General features: G+C 38.4%; 1 protein-coding gene across 7 annotated transcripts in view; it reads left to right on the forward strand.

Moving 5' to 3' along the window:
- The window catches only part of SHANK2 (SH3 and multiple ankyrin repeat domains 2), a 353,645-nt gene that overhangs the window by 5,981 nt on the left and 330,590 nt on the right, over window positions 1-17,074 (forward strand). For all 7 annotated transcript variants that reach the window (XM_056354407.1, XM_056354409.1, XM_056354410.1 and 4 more), the window contains exon 2: window positions 3,343-3,473. The gene's annotated coding sequence lies outside the window, so the exon portion shown is untranslated. The remainder of the gene's footprint in view (window positions 1-3,342; window positions 3,474-17,074) is intronic.

Raw genomic sequence — 17,074 nt, forward strand, 5'->3', positions numbered from 1 at the left:
TCTTATATAATTGATTTAAACCATTTTATTCCTATGTTTGGATTGTAAATGTCTCTGATTTAGGGTTTGGTAACACTGTTATGCTTAGCCATGTACACCAGTTCGTTGCTGCAATTTCAGAATCATAGTGTATGCATGCTTTTTGTTTAATTAAACTTTGCTGACAAAATATCAGCAGAGTGAGTACTTGACAAAATTTGAGAATTGTAATGAGGATGCAGTCATTATGGAAATACAGTTCTGGGACTAACATCCTTTCAATTGCAAACAGACAATATTTACTCTGAGTAAATTTTGAAAGTGAACCTCAGAAAAACAGTTAAGTGGTATTCTTATTTTTAGCACTGAGACTGTGAAGCTGTGGAACCAGCCGTTTAAGCTTTAAGTTTAAAGTTTAGTCACCAGAGTAGAACAGAGAATATGTTCAACATTCCTCAATCTGATTATCAAGATATTCCTCCTTTAATGTTTGTTAACACTGCAATATAAATACTTTAAATCACCCAGCTGTTCCACTGTCATGACTTTTACATAGGGATGTGAGAAGAGGCTGTGTATCTTGAATAGTTTGTGACTTCTGCTGATCATCCTTTTACATTGTTAAGTCTCAGGTAGGGAGATCTGTATCTGGGTAATTTATAATGCTGATGGTCACTGATGGGTTGTACAAGGTGGAATGAAGCCCAGTTAAGAGTACTGAGGGGGGAAAAAGGGTAGGTGATGAAAAGAAGCAAACATGACAGATATAAAGAAGGAGAGAGGTAGAGATGGAGGAAAATGATGCAGAGTGAAGCCTACCACAGTTAAGCTGTTGCATTATGTTAATCATAACCAGGGAGAAAGTGTTTGCTGACCTTAATGTGAGACGTGTAGGTAAAAATAATCAGTGGAAAAGGCAACAAGAGAAGTGAAAAAGGTCCTTAAAATGCCATGTATTTAATCCTGCTGGTAAAAGAATGTCTGTTGCTGGTGAAAACTAACATCTCTGTTTCCCACCGTGTAAGAAATGTAAACTTCTTTCCCAAATTTCGCTTTACTACTTACACACTTTTTGGCTTTCTGCATTTCTAATTGAACTGGTGTTCAGTTTCTTCATTAAGCTGTAAAAGTGGCAGTTAGTTTTGCAGCTGAAAGTCTATGATGTTGACTTGGGTGTAGAAGACTCAAAGTTACTCGCCCCTTTTTGGGAAACATTTTAAATGTCTCCTGTCAGATTTTTTTTTGGTAAGAAATCTGGACCAGTTGTCTTGGTAGCTTAAGGTGCCACTTACAGTGCATTATATACTGGCTCCAATCTAATTCTTAAGCAAAATGTAGGCTACAATTAAACTAGGCATATAATTAAAGAATTTGAGATAAGACTTTTCTGGGTACAAAAAGATGCTTTTGTAATGAGAAAAGCATGTGCTCAGATCCCATCAACCTATTTTAAAAGGAGGGCTGATTGCAGAAACTGTGTTGCGCAGTAGGCTGTTAGTGAATTATGTTGATGTTCTTCATATATGTATTTTGAAGGCAGCTTTTCCAGTGGGGGAGAGTGATGTGAATAGGGTGCGTCTCTGGAAACCATGTTGCATTTTGGTTAACAGTTGCAATTTGGTTAAAATTGTTGTGTATTAATGTTTTCCCATTTTCCCACCATTTTCAAATGTTTTACTGACCACTGTAAAATATGGAGATTTTTGTTCAGTTAATCCAAAAGAGTACACTGAGTTTTTCCACCATATAACGCCCCTTATGAAGTTATGAAACTGGAGGGGTTTCCACCCAAGTTGTGCCCCACTGCCATGCCACAGATAGGGAGGAGGAATCAGACGCCTGCCACTACTGCTTGCCTCCTCTCTGGAGAGGGCCTTTCAAAAGACCTGATCTGGTGAAAAATGGAGTATAATAAAACTTGTGCCGCTTGCCAGCATTCATATTACTCCCAGGACATGTCCTTACAGCTTTGATGTCAGCAGTAAGAGTAAATTTTAAACTGACAGGTAACTGACCTGTGGAAATCTTCCACTAGCTCTTTTAGACCAGCTACTTTCCAATTAGGTTCCCCTTACAGAATTCTGTAGCAAGCTTAGTAATTTGGCCCATTAATTTAGTGTAGCGTGTATACATATCTGTAGCTATTATTTCTGAAAATAGATTTTTAAGTACACTGTAAATGATTGTACCTGTATGAAACATTATGTTTCTCTTAAATGATATCTATCCAATTAGACAGTATTCTCATAGGACATGACTTTGGTGTAGTATATTGTTATTAGTTTTGTTAGTATGCATTACTTTAATAAGTCTGCAGAATGAGCCTACCATCAGTGCAGTGGACTGTACAATTTCTGTCTTCTCCAGGAAATATTAAGATAGGGTTTTCTGAAGCATATTATAACCTGAAAAACATAAGCAAGAAGATGGCAACCTTTCCTACTACTGATAGTCACAAGTCCTTTGTTGTCTGTTGTCTCTTCCTAGGAGTAATAAGAAAGAAAAGTGATTGCTGGCCAATTAGTTTTTTGTTTTTTTTTTTTTTAACTTTATCTTTGGTTATTTTATATGTTTCTCAGTACAAATGTCTTGTATTAACTCCCAGAAGCTGGAATTTCTGTGGGAGCAACAGAAGTTGATGTGTGCCCAAAGACCTTAATTTGGCTCAGTCATTGCCCCTCTCTTATTATGTACTGTTATGCTGTTGTGCTGATTAGACCTGAAAAAGTTAAAAAGTTTAAAATGAAATGGCGATGCTTTTTGGAAGACAAGGCTTGTCTACCTGTCTACTGCAGGCAATTGCAATTTATAAGCATGTAATTCATATTAGGATCAGCAAGATATGTCAGCTGTGGGTTCCTGACAGGGAGTATCTAGATGAGGACTCAAGCAAAGAGACAGCCTTTTTGTTTTTTTTTCACTGCCTGCTATCATAATGAAGTAGGGCCAGAAACGAAGGCAAAATTGTAGCCTAAACTGAATGGCTTACAGGGCTTTACTGCTTTAAAATGCATTTAATTAGTGGTTTAGACTGCCTACAATGGTGAATGGAGAAATGGTCCTTCTGGAGGGCTCTTCTTTTCATGTAGCTCAGCCATCTCTGCAAGGTGAGTTTATCTTTCCCATCAGAGCTTGCAGGGATGGCTGCTTGGCAGGGTTGGCAGACCTGGCTCCTGTATCCCATAAAAATCTGCATTTGTGCTTCAGTAACTCTCTGGCTTGAGAAGGGAGGATCTGAGGAGCTTCCGGGTAGGAGGCTGGCTGCTCCGCTCACCATCGTCTTCTCTCTAAAATGGGCCTGAGACCTGCTTGGGAAATCAACAGCCCACAGAAATTTAATACTTTCTCGTTTCTCACTTTCAGCTCTGTTACATCCACTTGATCCATTCGCTCCCCATTGGAAAGCACAAACCCAGCAGGACAGAGAAGCGGCCTGTAGGCTCGCCTTCGTGGGCACCAACCGCCATATGTACGACTCTGCTCCTGAATGTGAGGTAAAGTTATTTGGGAGGGAGAGGCTTCTCACGTGACGGAAGAGCGATGTCAAGGTCAGCTGAATATCCCTATTGGCCTTTCACCCCAAGAAGGTGTCTCGCACCTGTGGGTGCTGTTGCTGTTTTTTTCCCTCTGTTTTCTTTCCCTTGGCTGTAAATCTGAGATCCCCCTGTTATTGTCCTCTCTGTAGTTACAATTGTGTGAGGGATGAGGGCTGATGATGGAAAGGCAGCCTTCTATCTCCTACAGTCTCACCTTAGTTTCAAAGCCTCCTACGATTCCCACTGCTGTTGATAGTTGGTGCATATGATCTTTATGGGTTGTTGTCTGATGTCTGCCAGTTTGCCAGCCTGTAGTTGAGGTGTTATCTATGCTTTGCAAATATTGCGAGCACCACCTGCAAAACTGATCAGAACCTAACATTTTTCCGTGTGGTGAAAAAACATCACAGAAGAAAAATATGGTGTAAACCACCATTAAATTAAACTCATCAAACTACTCTTTGCTTTCCTTTTTGCAAAGCTCCCTTACTTGCCAAATTAGATAGGACAAAAAAAAAAAAATGCCAGTTATGCTGAGTGTAGCAGTTTAGTGATGTTCCCAGGTCTCGATAATACACTTTTAGCAGAAAATGCTAAAAATGTTGACTTTTTTTGTAGTTTGTTCATGCTTACTATTTTTGTTCAGTGACAGAATGTTGCGTAGTACAAAACAACATGTGTAGCAGTATATTAATGATATTCATATTTATTGATACCTAAAGTTCTATAAATTTTACCCTAAACTAAAAATAATACCTTACTGAGCCCTCAGATACCAACGTTTCCTTACTGATCATCTGGGAGTGTTAAGATGGTACCGTGAGGTCTAGTCTAATTAAATGGCCTTTCATAATTTATATTGCATATCAGTGTAATCGTTAACGCAAACCTTGCTCCACAGTGTTGTTGCAATTGTTGTTGGGTTTGTGTGTGTTGTGTTCCCCCCCACCCCAGCCTTTTTAGCATTTGGCTACAGTTGAAATGTTTATGAAATTACTGTTCAGTATTTCAGCTTCCCTCCAGTCCTGTCAGCTCTCACTTTGAAAACTACTTTTTAATCTCTCTCTCTCTCCCCCCACCCCTGACCTTGCCTCATATCTCAGTAAGTGAATAGAAATTGTAATACTATGAAAAGTTTGTGGAGTGAGAAGCATCACATAAACAAACTTCTGAATATGTAATTTCTGAAAGGCATCTAGTCAATTGGTGACCAGAGGAGTGAACAAGTTTACTTGTTTTGTAGACATTTATTTATATGCCAGTTGGTTAAGAGATAAGGACTTCAGATTTCCATGTGAATACTACATCTTTCCTTGAATGATAAAGAAATTCTGCAATTGTAGAATCAGATTCACAGGTGCAAAACAACAAGAAAATAAAGCTCAGCATGAAAATGAACAGAATTGAATTTAATTCCTGCTTTAGACCTGCTTTCCACTGAGTCTATGGAATCACATCAGTGGGAGAGCTTGGGTCCCCTTGGGCAGCTCTGTCTGATGCGCAGGTTCCTGATTTCCTAAACATCTTGCATTTCAGTGTGTTCAGTCTGTGTGCTTCACCCACAGATTAATTTTATCAGTTTCTCACAAACTGTACACAAATGTTGCATTGATAGCTGCAAATATATACAAGCATGTTTGTGATCCAGTAGCACTAGAGGTGTTGAACAGGTGGCATTTTGTCCTGCTATGTACCATACAGAGCATTGATTTTGCCTTGAAAGCTGTCTGGTTGAAATGTAATTTAAAGATCGAATGTAAAAAAAACCCCAAAACAGCAGTAGAGCTGGAGAAAGTAATCAATATATACAACCCTGCTGTAATAAAATATGGGCATAGTTTTGTCAGCTTAAACCATACTAATGTTCTTTCAAAATTAGTAAGTTTGTATGAAATACTTGAATGATATCATGCATTTAGAAAAACCTAACCACTGAAGTGAGTTTATTGGGTAACAATAAATATTGTCTGCAGGAAAAAAGCCCCATTTTGTACATTTTTGCTTCATGGCTGTCTTGTATACTTGATACTCTGCCATGTGAAAAAGTCTGAGAGGCTGCCACAGTGAATGCCCCACACCTTGTACTCTGCTGGTGTGTCAGGGTTATTTGGTTAATGCTTATTTTCATTTCAGACTTAGGAGCTTGTAGAGTCTCTGTCACTGAACACTTGTAAGAACAAGTAAGAGAGACCTCTTGGCATATCCGTAGGTGTATTTTATCTTGCTTAGGGGCAGAGAGTGCAGTAAACACCACCTTGAAGTCTGTTTGGCCCTAATTTGCCTAGTATTCGATCTGTCTCAAGTGGTCAGCTAAAAGCTTGCTGGTAAATAGTTCATGAAGCTGAGAAAGTGTAATTGAATTTATTTTTCTTGAAGAAATTTATTCACTGAATGTTACATACAAGTTTTTTCTACTGATGATAATCAGTTAATTGTTTCTCCAGAATTTCTTCATTAATTCACCTGTGTGTGAGGAAGATCAAAATCACTTGTTCATTTATGTAAAGCATTTTGCTAAAAGAACATGTAGCTCTGTTTGGGAGGGGTGTAAATTCCTGCTCTAGTTTCTGGATGTAGATCATTTAATTAATGGACTGGCTGCTAATGGGGACATGCCTTTAATTCAGGCTTTCTTAAAAAGGACAGAGTGGCAAATTCCTGGCAACCTTACTGAATTATAATGCTTGCAGAAGAGTCACTAAACTAGTTAAATGTTCTAGATGCATTGATCAGTTGTTTAGTCAGATAAATGCCAACAGAATGTCTGTATGCCCTGGCTGGAGCGGCTCAGAGGTAGGTGGAGAGACTTGGTATTGTCACATCTGGCAGTATATAAAACTCACTGGAATGCTTGAAATTACCTTTCCATGTACTTCTCTTCCTTTGCAAAGGTCATAATGATTTCTTAGGTCATGATGGAATGTGTTGCTCCCGGGACTGTTCAGTGAGGTCTCCTAAACACCGCCATTAAGGTGGTCCATCCTTTGTAAAATGCTTAGGTTTCTGTAAAGAGGAAAGAGTGCGGTGGCCTAACAACAATTGTCTTTAATGTCTTGAAAAGGATAAAAAAGAATGTGTCTCAAAACCAGTGGAAATAAAATTGTATATAAGCATTTGAGAGTTATGTGCATTTGGAACCTTTTATTTTTTTCTTTTCTATTGCATCCCAAGCCACAATAATGACAGCAATCCCAAAATCAGGCATTAGTAAGGCACAAGCTTTTTGTGTAGTACATTTAAACTCAGTATCAGAGAAGCATGCAGAAGAAGAGCTTCTGCTGACTTTTATTTAGTTCTACCAAAGTGGATGTTATTTTAGTTCTACTGGCATACTCTGAAAAGAAGCTGAGAAGTTAGGTTTCAATAGGATTTTAGAAGTTTTATTATGGCAAAAAACCCCTCACCCAAGTTAGATTTTTAGTTTGTCTTACCCAATGCATTCACATCCACTTTGTCCCTTGCCAGGAAAAAAATCTTAACTACTCTGTGTTTCATTTCTTATTTATTGGATTGCATTCCAGAATTGCTTGGAGATTGCTGTTGTAAATGTCATTGGTTTGTGCTCAGGGAAGTATAACCTACCAGAGTTTATGTTAAAAGTTTTCTTCTTTCCTCAACAGAAATTTAACAGGCAGTTAAAACCAGAGGCTGCAAAAGCCTTCAGGCCAGGCAAATATGGGAAAGAGAAATACAGAGCAGCTATCACTCGGAATTGGGCATGGTGGAAGGAGTAGGACTGGTTCCCTTGCAGAACAATCCTGGAGCTAGAGTAGCCAAAGAGTGATGAAGCTGAAAGTCAAACATTCTCATCCTTTGAACTGTCAGGGCTTATTCTGACGTAAGCCATGCAAGGAGAAAGGGTAGTGTGTAGCTATAGGACACTTGCATTAGACCTGGTTATAGGGACTGTCATGAACGTCAGCTGTCCTTTATTAAGCAGCGATTCAAATACGTTGTAACTGTATCCTTTATTTGAAGATTTAACAGAGGTGATAGGTGTTGTAATAGGGGATTAGATTATATAGGTCTGAGATGATAAGGAAAAAAAATATGCTTGTGGTTTGAGATAAGTATAGACGAAACCCAAGAGTCTCATCTGAATCATCGAATTATATTATTCATGTAAACTTGTGTGATCCTTCAACAACAAAAGGCTTCAGGGATGTCAGTAATGTTAACTGCACTATATAAATTGCCTTAAGCAATATGAGTAAAAGTTGTTTTTGTTTTTTTAAAAAGTTTATATTGGCTAAGACTGATGCTTAGAGAAAGACTTTACAAATAGGACAAATATACTGCAATATGTCCCATTTTGGCCTCTTAGCATTGTGTTTCAGGCAGCTTATTTAAAGCTCAACCGTGTAACCTGTGTGCAGAACAGTTACTTGGTGAACTCAGGTTGGTACATGATTTGTTTTCTCGGGGTCTCAGATGTCTGCATGTCAGCTATGCCATGGAGGGATGGATTGCATGCCAATACCTGCTGTATTATGTTATATAAGTTCTAATTTTAAGGGATGCTGATTTTAATTTTCAGAGATCTACATCTTATTAGGCATGAACAAGAAGGTCTGAGAAGAGGAATGGGTGCATAATTTTTCTGCTTACGTTAACACCTAGTGTGGCATAATTCTTTAATACTATGTGTATCTGCATCTGGTGAAAGGATGTAGTGGAGCTGGACAAGGCACAAAGGGAGAATGAAGAAGCTGTGGCTTAAGTTTGGAAAGGAGAAGGCTGAGTGCAAAAGAATTGAGGTTTTCAAAATCATGAAGGTGGTGATTAAGTGTGTGTGTAACTGTTGTTCGTTGAGTTCTGCAACATGAGAGCTAAATACTAGAATTTCTAGATGAAATTGGTAGATTGGTTTAGAGAAAGGACATTTTTGCACAGTGGATGTTGTACTGTATGGGTGTTGTAGCATGTGACTACTGAGGCAAAACTTCTAGTAAGGGTAAGAGACTTCTTGGAACAAAGCAAAAAGATTTCCGCTAATGCCCTGTGAGTAGGATTGGGGTAAACCCAGACCACTACATCTGAATACTGTTGAACTGGGAAGTGTATTGATGTCAGTTCCTTGCAGTAAGGAAATTTAGTCAATGCTGGCAACAAAGCATTACCAGCACAATGGTTGTTGGAAGACACTTAGGAATTGTGCTTTATATTGGGAGAAGAGAATCTGATATTTTTTTTTCCCTCTCTCTGTGAATAATGTCTTATTATATAGCAGGTTTTCAAAGCATCTAGGAGCTCCAAAAGAAACCTTAGTGTTATGGGGAAACTCAGTAACCTCTTAATTGAAAATGTTACATTTCAGGTGGGACTTCTACTGATAATGTTGTGTTTTCAGCTATTAAAAATATTGTTTTCAAATTGAATGATAGATAATGAGCATAAATATCCCATTTGCTAATTATGATGCTAATAGGTCGTTAATAACTGATTCTGTTTGCACTTAGTGATGGTACTTAATTCAGGTTGCTTACTATTGTGTTTGCATTTATTGGTACTAATGAGGCATGCAAGATAGTAATGTGATTTATCCACTGGAGATTTAACTGAAAAATAGTGCTATAAACGGTCCTTATTGTTTTCCCCTCAGTACCGTTTATTCAGTTTTCTGTCTCCTACTAATAATCAAATGGTTATAATTTCCATACCTGCAATTTCCATGCAAGTGTCCTGCAGAATTTATGTACAGAGAATGTTCTCTGTACTTCTGTTCAGTGCCATATTATTTTTTTCTGATTTGTCTGTGATTGGTAATGCTGTAATGTTCATAATACCAATAAGAAAGTATATTGATACGACTTGTTGGAGTCGAGATGCTGTGTAGATAGCATCTGCTCACATCACACTGCTGTCAAGGAAGGTGAAGTGGAGGTGGGAGGTGGATAGAGAGAGACAGGGAGCAATGCAAGGTATGGTCAAACTGGACCATGGCAGGTGGGCTTGTTAATATAGTACCAAAACAGATTTTGACTAGGTAACGATAGGCTACATTCATGGTTTTGCCATAGTGCTCATGGTATCTCTCCCAGCTGAAGCTGTGGCCCATAATCTCACTGAGGCAGTGATCTTCAGAGCCCTTGATGGGTTTTTCTCCAGGAATGTGTTCAGTTGTGCTTTGAACACATGCTGAGCTTTGGTGACCAATGGTATTCTGTGGCAGTGAGTTCCTCAGCTTCACGGTGTGTTTTGGGCTTGTGAGATTGACTTGCTGTTTCTTACTCTTTTTGTTAGAGGAGGTAGGAAGTACTCTGCTTGTTTTCTCCAGGCGCTCATAATGGCTCATATCTCTCAGTAAACTTTCACCAGGCTTAAAAAATTCTAGTACAGGTGGCTTTTTTTCTGTGCATGCGAGCTGTTTCATATATTTATTTTCTTGGCTGACTTCCTGTATCTTTTCTAGTTTCACCCTAGCCCTTTCAAGACTGGGAGGAAGCAAATGAAGACAGGGAAAGAACAGGGCCAGGACCTACATTTCATGTATTTATAATGTGACTTAATAACTTTTATTTTGTTCTTTATTTCTTTCTTAATATTCTAGTTATTCTTGTGAATGCAGCGCATAAAACTGACATTTGCAAAATACTGTCTTGAATGTCAGTAATTAGCTCGGTTTCCGTTGCTGTATGTGCACAGCTGTTTTTGCCCATGTCACTTCATATTTATCAACTTCATATTCGATCTGCAATTTCCTTACCCGGTCATCACTTTCTCCCGTTGCCAGCTTTTTTCCTCCCTTCAGATTTGTCCTAGACCTTGTTGAACATTAAGCTGGAAACACTCAGAGAGTGATGTAAGTTTTGCTATTTGATGAAGCTCTGCAGACAACTAGTGATTCCTTCCCTGTAGGAAATAGGACCCAGAGCTGTTCTTTGGAGGAACAGCTCTCTTGGGAACCCCTCAGGATAGCTCAGAGAGGTCAGGCTGCTGAGATCTTACTCTGTGGATTATTGCCAGTAGTGGCTTTTACAGTTATTTTTTGTCCTTCCTGCTTTTATTTATTTCTTCCACTTAGCCAGAAAAGCATACTTGATCAACTGGAGATTAAAGAAGTGCTTAATGGAAGCCATATACATCTTTCAGCAAATGAGTATTTTTTATTTCACATGCGCAAATGGGATCTTTACAGTTCCAGATTTTTTTCTTTCTTTCTTTTAAAGTCTGTTCTGTACCTTAGAATTGTAGCTTGGGTCAGGGTGACACAGTGCAGCGTTAGCTTTGCTTAATTCCTGACAGACATACACCTTGTATTTTCAGGGGGAAGAAGAGAAGGGTTGTTTCTGTCTGAGATTGCATTTGAATCTAAGTACTTCGTTTCTCAGGGTAAAGATCACTCAAACAGAGGTTACAACTATGCTGTGAATATGAATATTGAATTCACTTCACAGATTACGTGCCCATATACAACTTTGGGACATATTAACATATATTTTTTCAGCATGGAAGGTCAGTTCTCCAAATAGAAATCTACGTATCTGTAGAGCTGCTTTAGTGATCTGCAGTAGCTGAATGTCTATTTATAGGTATATATATGACTTCTTTGGTACTTTATTTTTTGGGGATGAGTTTTTGGAGTATTATATTATTTCATATTATTTATAGGGTTAAACAAACAAATTTGTGGATAACAAAAAAGGTCATGTGGACAAGACTAATTAACCTGTATATAGACAGATAAGAGCAGGGAAGGGAACAAGCTGTGAACAGAAGAAACACATGGCAGTGTGACCCCAACTTTGAAAGTTAGGGAAAAATGTATGTGCTTTCTTTCATTGTGTTTACACTTTCTATATTGTAGACAGATCCGAGTTTGTAAAAACTGAAGACCCTAAATTACATTCATAGTATGACTTAGGATACAGTGCTGAATAAATCCCCCATGGAAATAACAGCTGACATTCTGTGCAGTAGACCCTTACTGGAAAATCCAAACAAATAAACAAGTTGGTGTCTGTGTAACTTCATTTACTGACATATAATGCATGAGCAAGGATTTTATATCCGTGGCTCAGATGATTTGTTGGTATTAATAAACGAAGTTCCACTAATGTGCTAAATACCTCTGTGGTGATTCAGAGAAGGGACAGTATTTTTTATTTCTCCACAGAACCCAAGTCAGCAGACCTTAAATTCAGTACTTGGATAATAAATGTGCCGAGTCATCATACATGGTCTACACAGCCACGTCTGTCTAGGCACATAACTAGCAAAAAGCTGAGCAAGGCTCATTGGGATAGGAATTGCACAATCCATGTGAAGAAGGTGCAGCTGTGCAGTGGGGAGACAGATGGGTACAAGTGGCCTGCCAGAACTTAGTGCCAGTGCAACAAACAGCCTTACTGCAGAGCATAAAACCAGTGCATCACTGGTAACACCAGTCCAAAGCTTGTGTCTCAGTATCCATAATGGCAGCACAGTGCAGCCGTGTCTCATAGGTGCTCGACTGGAGACAGCTGGAGTCAAGCACTTCACTGAAAGGGTGGTCAAGCATTGGAAAAGACTGCCCAGGGAGGTGGTGGAATCATCATCCCTGGAAGTGTTCAAAAAAAGCATAGATGTGGTGCTTAGAGACATGGTTAACGGTTGGACTTGATGATCTTAAACGTCTTTCCCAACTTAAATGATTCTATGAAGTGTCCTTCACATAAAATGACAGACTGTCTTCTGAATGGTTTCTTTTTCTGCTATAATTATTCTGTCATGAAAATCTGAGTGTATTTTCAGCAAAAGTAAATAAGCATTGCATAATTTTGTTGATTGTCATGAATTTTATTTGTCTAACTTGAGATCTCCACTGAGATTTGTGTACATCTATCAATTTTATTCTCCTTTCTCCCGTTCCTTTATCAGGGAAGATGTGTTTGTCTGGGAACAGTGACTTCCCTGGGGATGGTGCGTTGTTAATGAGACTCAGAATTGATACCTGCTTGTTTTGAACTGGGACTGTGATCTTAATACATTGCTTGCATGTTGCTATCCAAAATGTACAAAAACTTACACATTTGTAAGCTGTGGAAAGCTTTTGTATTCTTCCATCTGTTGTGCTTCTGGTTTCATTGAACCTTATTTGTTTGCTATCTGTCCTCAAAAGGGAAAGAAGAGAATCCAATCCTAGGGTAAAATTATTCATTTAAAAGACAATGTATTGTCGGTACAGATCTGCTTCTGTTCTACATATCTGCTGTGTTAAAGCACACAAACACATATTGTAATAAATGAGTTTAATCTTGTTGGACACCCTCTGATGTATATGGAGATAATCCCATTTAGGCAGCTCAAGAAATTCACAGAAATGTTTTGTTACTTGCTATACCTACTTACTCTGTTAAGTCTCATTCATTGTAAACTCTGCTCATAGCAAGTTATGAGGCTTGTGTTTTCTTGTGGTTTTATTTCTTCATCTGGTTCCCTTCCAGCTCACCACATTTCACAAGTAAAACGAAGACTGGATTAAGAAGCTAGGTCCCAGATCCTGTTGAATTGAGTGATTGCATTTGGGGAGGCAAATGCCCTCCAGGAGTCTGCCTGAAATCTGCTGTAAGGGAAGGCTCACATGCTGCTTGTTTAAAGGGCATATTTCTCTGTACCATGTTAAGAGAATGAGAAAAATGTATCCCTGGTGATCTGGGATAAGCTGAACAACTTGTATTTTGATAAGCAACATGCATAATTTTTAAGTTTTGTGTGGTTATCGCTTTTTCTTGTTTGTTTTCCTTGTAACATTCTCCATGAAGAGACTGTGCACCATCAGATTAATTAGACCTGATGAATTTCTTGAGATCATGCGGCAGCAGCTCTTAACCTTTGTAGCTTGTTATATGCATGGTGATTGACTGCTAAACCTTAACAAAATTTTAAATTAGCACATGTTTTCTTTATTATTGACATGACTGTCACAGTATTTTTAGTCGGAACAGTTTAATCTTCCATGACAGGTTATTTGAAATATATTGCTACATTTTATCTTTCATTTCTGTTTCCTTTAAATACTGCTAGTAGGATATAAACTAGTTTATTTCTTCTGATAATGGCATGTGTTTTTCTTAACCAGATTTTTAACCCATCCCTGCCAAATACTAACAACCCTGTCCTAAGTGTGTTGCCAATAAACTGAACCAAATGGGAATGGCTTGACCTGTGTGTTCACACCACTGGAGTTGCAGGCAGGCCCTGGCAGTTGAATAATTTACTTCTGAGCAAGTTGGCTCTCCTTGCACAGGTCAGCCACAACTCTGTTTTGCCTGCCTTTCATTACTCCTGTCTTTCATCTCCTTTTGCTTACCATAGCTCAGCCAGGAAAGTTAATAAATTCCCATCTTTCACTAAAATTCCTGTTTTAAGAGAATGATAAAGAAACAGAAGCTGCAGCTGCCCTCAGTGATTTGTGATTTATAAGTGGGGGGGATAATCTCCTTCCTGTTGTCACAATGGTAACAAGTGTTTACACAACACAGCAATGATTGTTTAGATGGTACATGTAAATAAAATGGAGCCATCTGGACTGCTGAAAGCATGGCAAATACAGTACTTTGCTAGTTTGAGTAGATTAAGGTGGTTTCTTCCTTTTAGGTAATCATAATCTGTAGATGTATTTCATTTCTGGAAAATATTTTTTCTTTTTGCTTAACAGCTGGTAACATTGATAATGCTTTGAAAGTATTGAAGTCTAAAAAACAAGCAGCTCACTTTTGTTTGGTAAATACAATTAATAAGTTGTCCTTTGAGTTAAAGCTCCAAATCCAGTTACAGGTGTAGGTAGAAAATGGGTACAAATCTTGCTGTGAATCTAAGTTTCAAAGATGTCCACCTTCTCATAGAACAAAAGAGTAGACTGACTTCATTGAGTTGAACAAATCTGATGAGTTACATAAAAAAATTACATGCAAGGTGAGTACCTCCTATGTTTTCGGAAAGGTTTTATTATTTATCATGGATTTTGCAGTATTTAGGAAGTGAAATATTATGAGCCATGAACTGAGGATGACACGTTTTTCTTTCATCACTGATTGCTAATAATTTGGAGTAATACTTAATACTTTAATTATATTGCCATTTTACATTTTATGTTTAGATAAGCATAGGAAGGAGATTTTTTTTCCTTTCCTTAACTGAACTTTTTTTCCTCCTCTATTATGAACAGGCAACAAAAATGAATTGATGCTAGTCTTTGTTTCATGATCATAAACTCCAAATTTAAGCTGTTTGGAATTATGCTATTATTTATACATTGTGGCTTTCCTGGTAATATGAGTCTCCATAAGCTTACACATTGGAATGAAAATATTTCATTTTAGAAATATCGAACATAGTCATTGAATAGGCTGCACATAAACTATTAGCATGACATCCAGGTATTTTTAGGGAATGGAAAAGGATTGTTGGCGGTGTACATTTCATTCTTCAGCTTGACTTTAATGTTTAGCCAGAGTATTGCATATACTGCAGTTGTTATAGTAAGTAGCTAAGGACCATCACTTAATGAAGTGTCAGGTGAACAAGTTGCTTCATGTGGTCTTTTCCTGTTTGGTTTCTCCTTAGTCGATGTCCTCAGAGGTCTCAAGAATCCTCATCATACAAATTAAGCCATGCTCTGCTTCAGGTGATTGTCAGTCTGACTGTTTATAATACCACTGCTATTTAAATATCTTGTAGGCTCTTCTGATCCTGACTCTTCGGCATTTTCCCTAAAGGAACCTTCTTAATGAAGGTTATACTATATGAAGTAATCTGTTGGAGAAGCCAGCAGCAAAGAGTGGTATGCTCTGAATCTATGGCTGTCCCACTCTATGAGAGGGGGAAGTAAGTCTAGAAAGCTGTTGCCCTAAGGGTTCCTACTGTAGCTCCTGTACTTGGGAAATCTCTGGTGTAAAGCAGCACAATGACACGTTGGATTAAAAGTTCTGCAGAACTGTTTGGGTAGCAGTGCTGCCCGGTAGCATTCGGAGTTTGGGAATGATTTTTGTCTGTTACTGTGCTTGTCCTATTTGAAGCCCCTGAGTATTTGTTTTCTACTTAAACGTGGGGAATGTTTGTATGACAGATCTGAATTCTGCCTCAATCAAAGCAGCTAGTTAAATTCCCAGATTTTAAGATAGTTAAGTTTGAAACTTCTCAGATCCTGGTAGATTCATGTTTATGTCAACTCATTTACTTAATGTGTTTAATTTTGGGTTACTATACTCCCCATTTATTCAGGCTGAACAAGCTTCATACATTAAATACATGGATTCCTGTTTCTTGCTGTCACAAGGTTTTGCTTTGTATGGTCATGCTATAGCACCACACACCCCTTTTGGCTTCCAAATGCAAATGGTCATAATAATCTGGCCAGCGGTGCTCAATTTGTGTGGCCATAGAGCAGAGACAAAGTGTGTCACTGAGCTTCAGCAAGGAAGTTGCATATACTCTTCATTTAACCCATGCACTATTCCTTTTGCATTATGCATGCCAAGGTATTAAGAGATATGCAGATCAAAACTACTAAGTGAGGTCTAGCAACTATTTAATTTGCTAAGTATTTTGGAAACAGGTTTAATAAGGGCCAGGAAAATCAAGTCAGCTGTAACACAGATCCTAGTGAGGTCATGAACATGGCACAAAACTAGGAAAAGTGAAAATAACCCTTGTTAGTCCTCCACTGTTGTATAGTCCAGGCAGAGACTGTCATGGAGATGATCTGGGTCTGCTGGACTGGCCAGTGAGGGGGCCCTGAGCACAGCTCAGATAGGTGTGATCATGTCTTGCTCACAACTTTGCACCTTGTCTTCCCTCCTCCTCCAAGTCCAGGGAATTACAAGAAGCCACCTAATGCCTAGGTGGGAAGTGGTGGTTGAGGGATCTCTTCTGTACATCTGCTTTGCACTTATGTGGAACATCCCTGGTTTCATGCTAACTTGTCTCATTTTAGTGTATTCTGTTGCCCAAATTCTTGATGCTGTCTTTTTCCTGTATCTGTTAAGGGTCTTCAAAGAGGCAACAGGTGGGACTGTGAAGGTTCTGTGTCTTTAGTCTATATGAAATTAACAGTATTTATATTGTCTGTGTTTGGACAGGGATTAAATTTTGTTTGTTTGCTGCTAGCATGAGCTTGCTGCCATAAATAGTGAATCATCTGAAGCTGCACAGCATCTGGCATTTTTGAAGACCATCCTCTGCTACCACACAATATACAAGCAATGAAGCCGTTATGTTTAGACTGCTGAGGAAAAAAAGATTAGAGTAGTCGAGCATAGCAAAATCCAAGAGTCACAAATATGTGAGTTCATTTCAGTAAGTGTTCAAGCAGCTGTAGACTTCATATTTAGTTCTAAAAAGGTCCATGTGGAGTTCTTTCTGTTCTGAATTTTAAATATATGCCTGAATGTGGTTTCTCCTGATGAATAAAATAACTTTTTTCCTACTTCCTTGATTTGTTTGCCTGATTCTGTTCATATTTCAGCCTTGTGAACAGACTTTCTTTGTTTGCTCTGGCTTTATGTAATAGCAGAATTAGATAATAGTAGTCTCTCAAAATCTCACATAGCTCTTCCCTTGCTAAGTTCATTTTTCAG

The sequence above is a fragment of the Falco biarmicus genome, chromosome 10 (genome assembly GCF_023638135.1).
Source record: "Falco biarmicus isolate bFalBia1 chromosome 10, bFalBia1.pri, whole genome shotgun sequence".
NCBI lineage: Eukaryota > Metazoa > Chordata > Aves > Falconiformes > Falconidae > Falco > Falco biarmicus.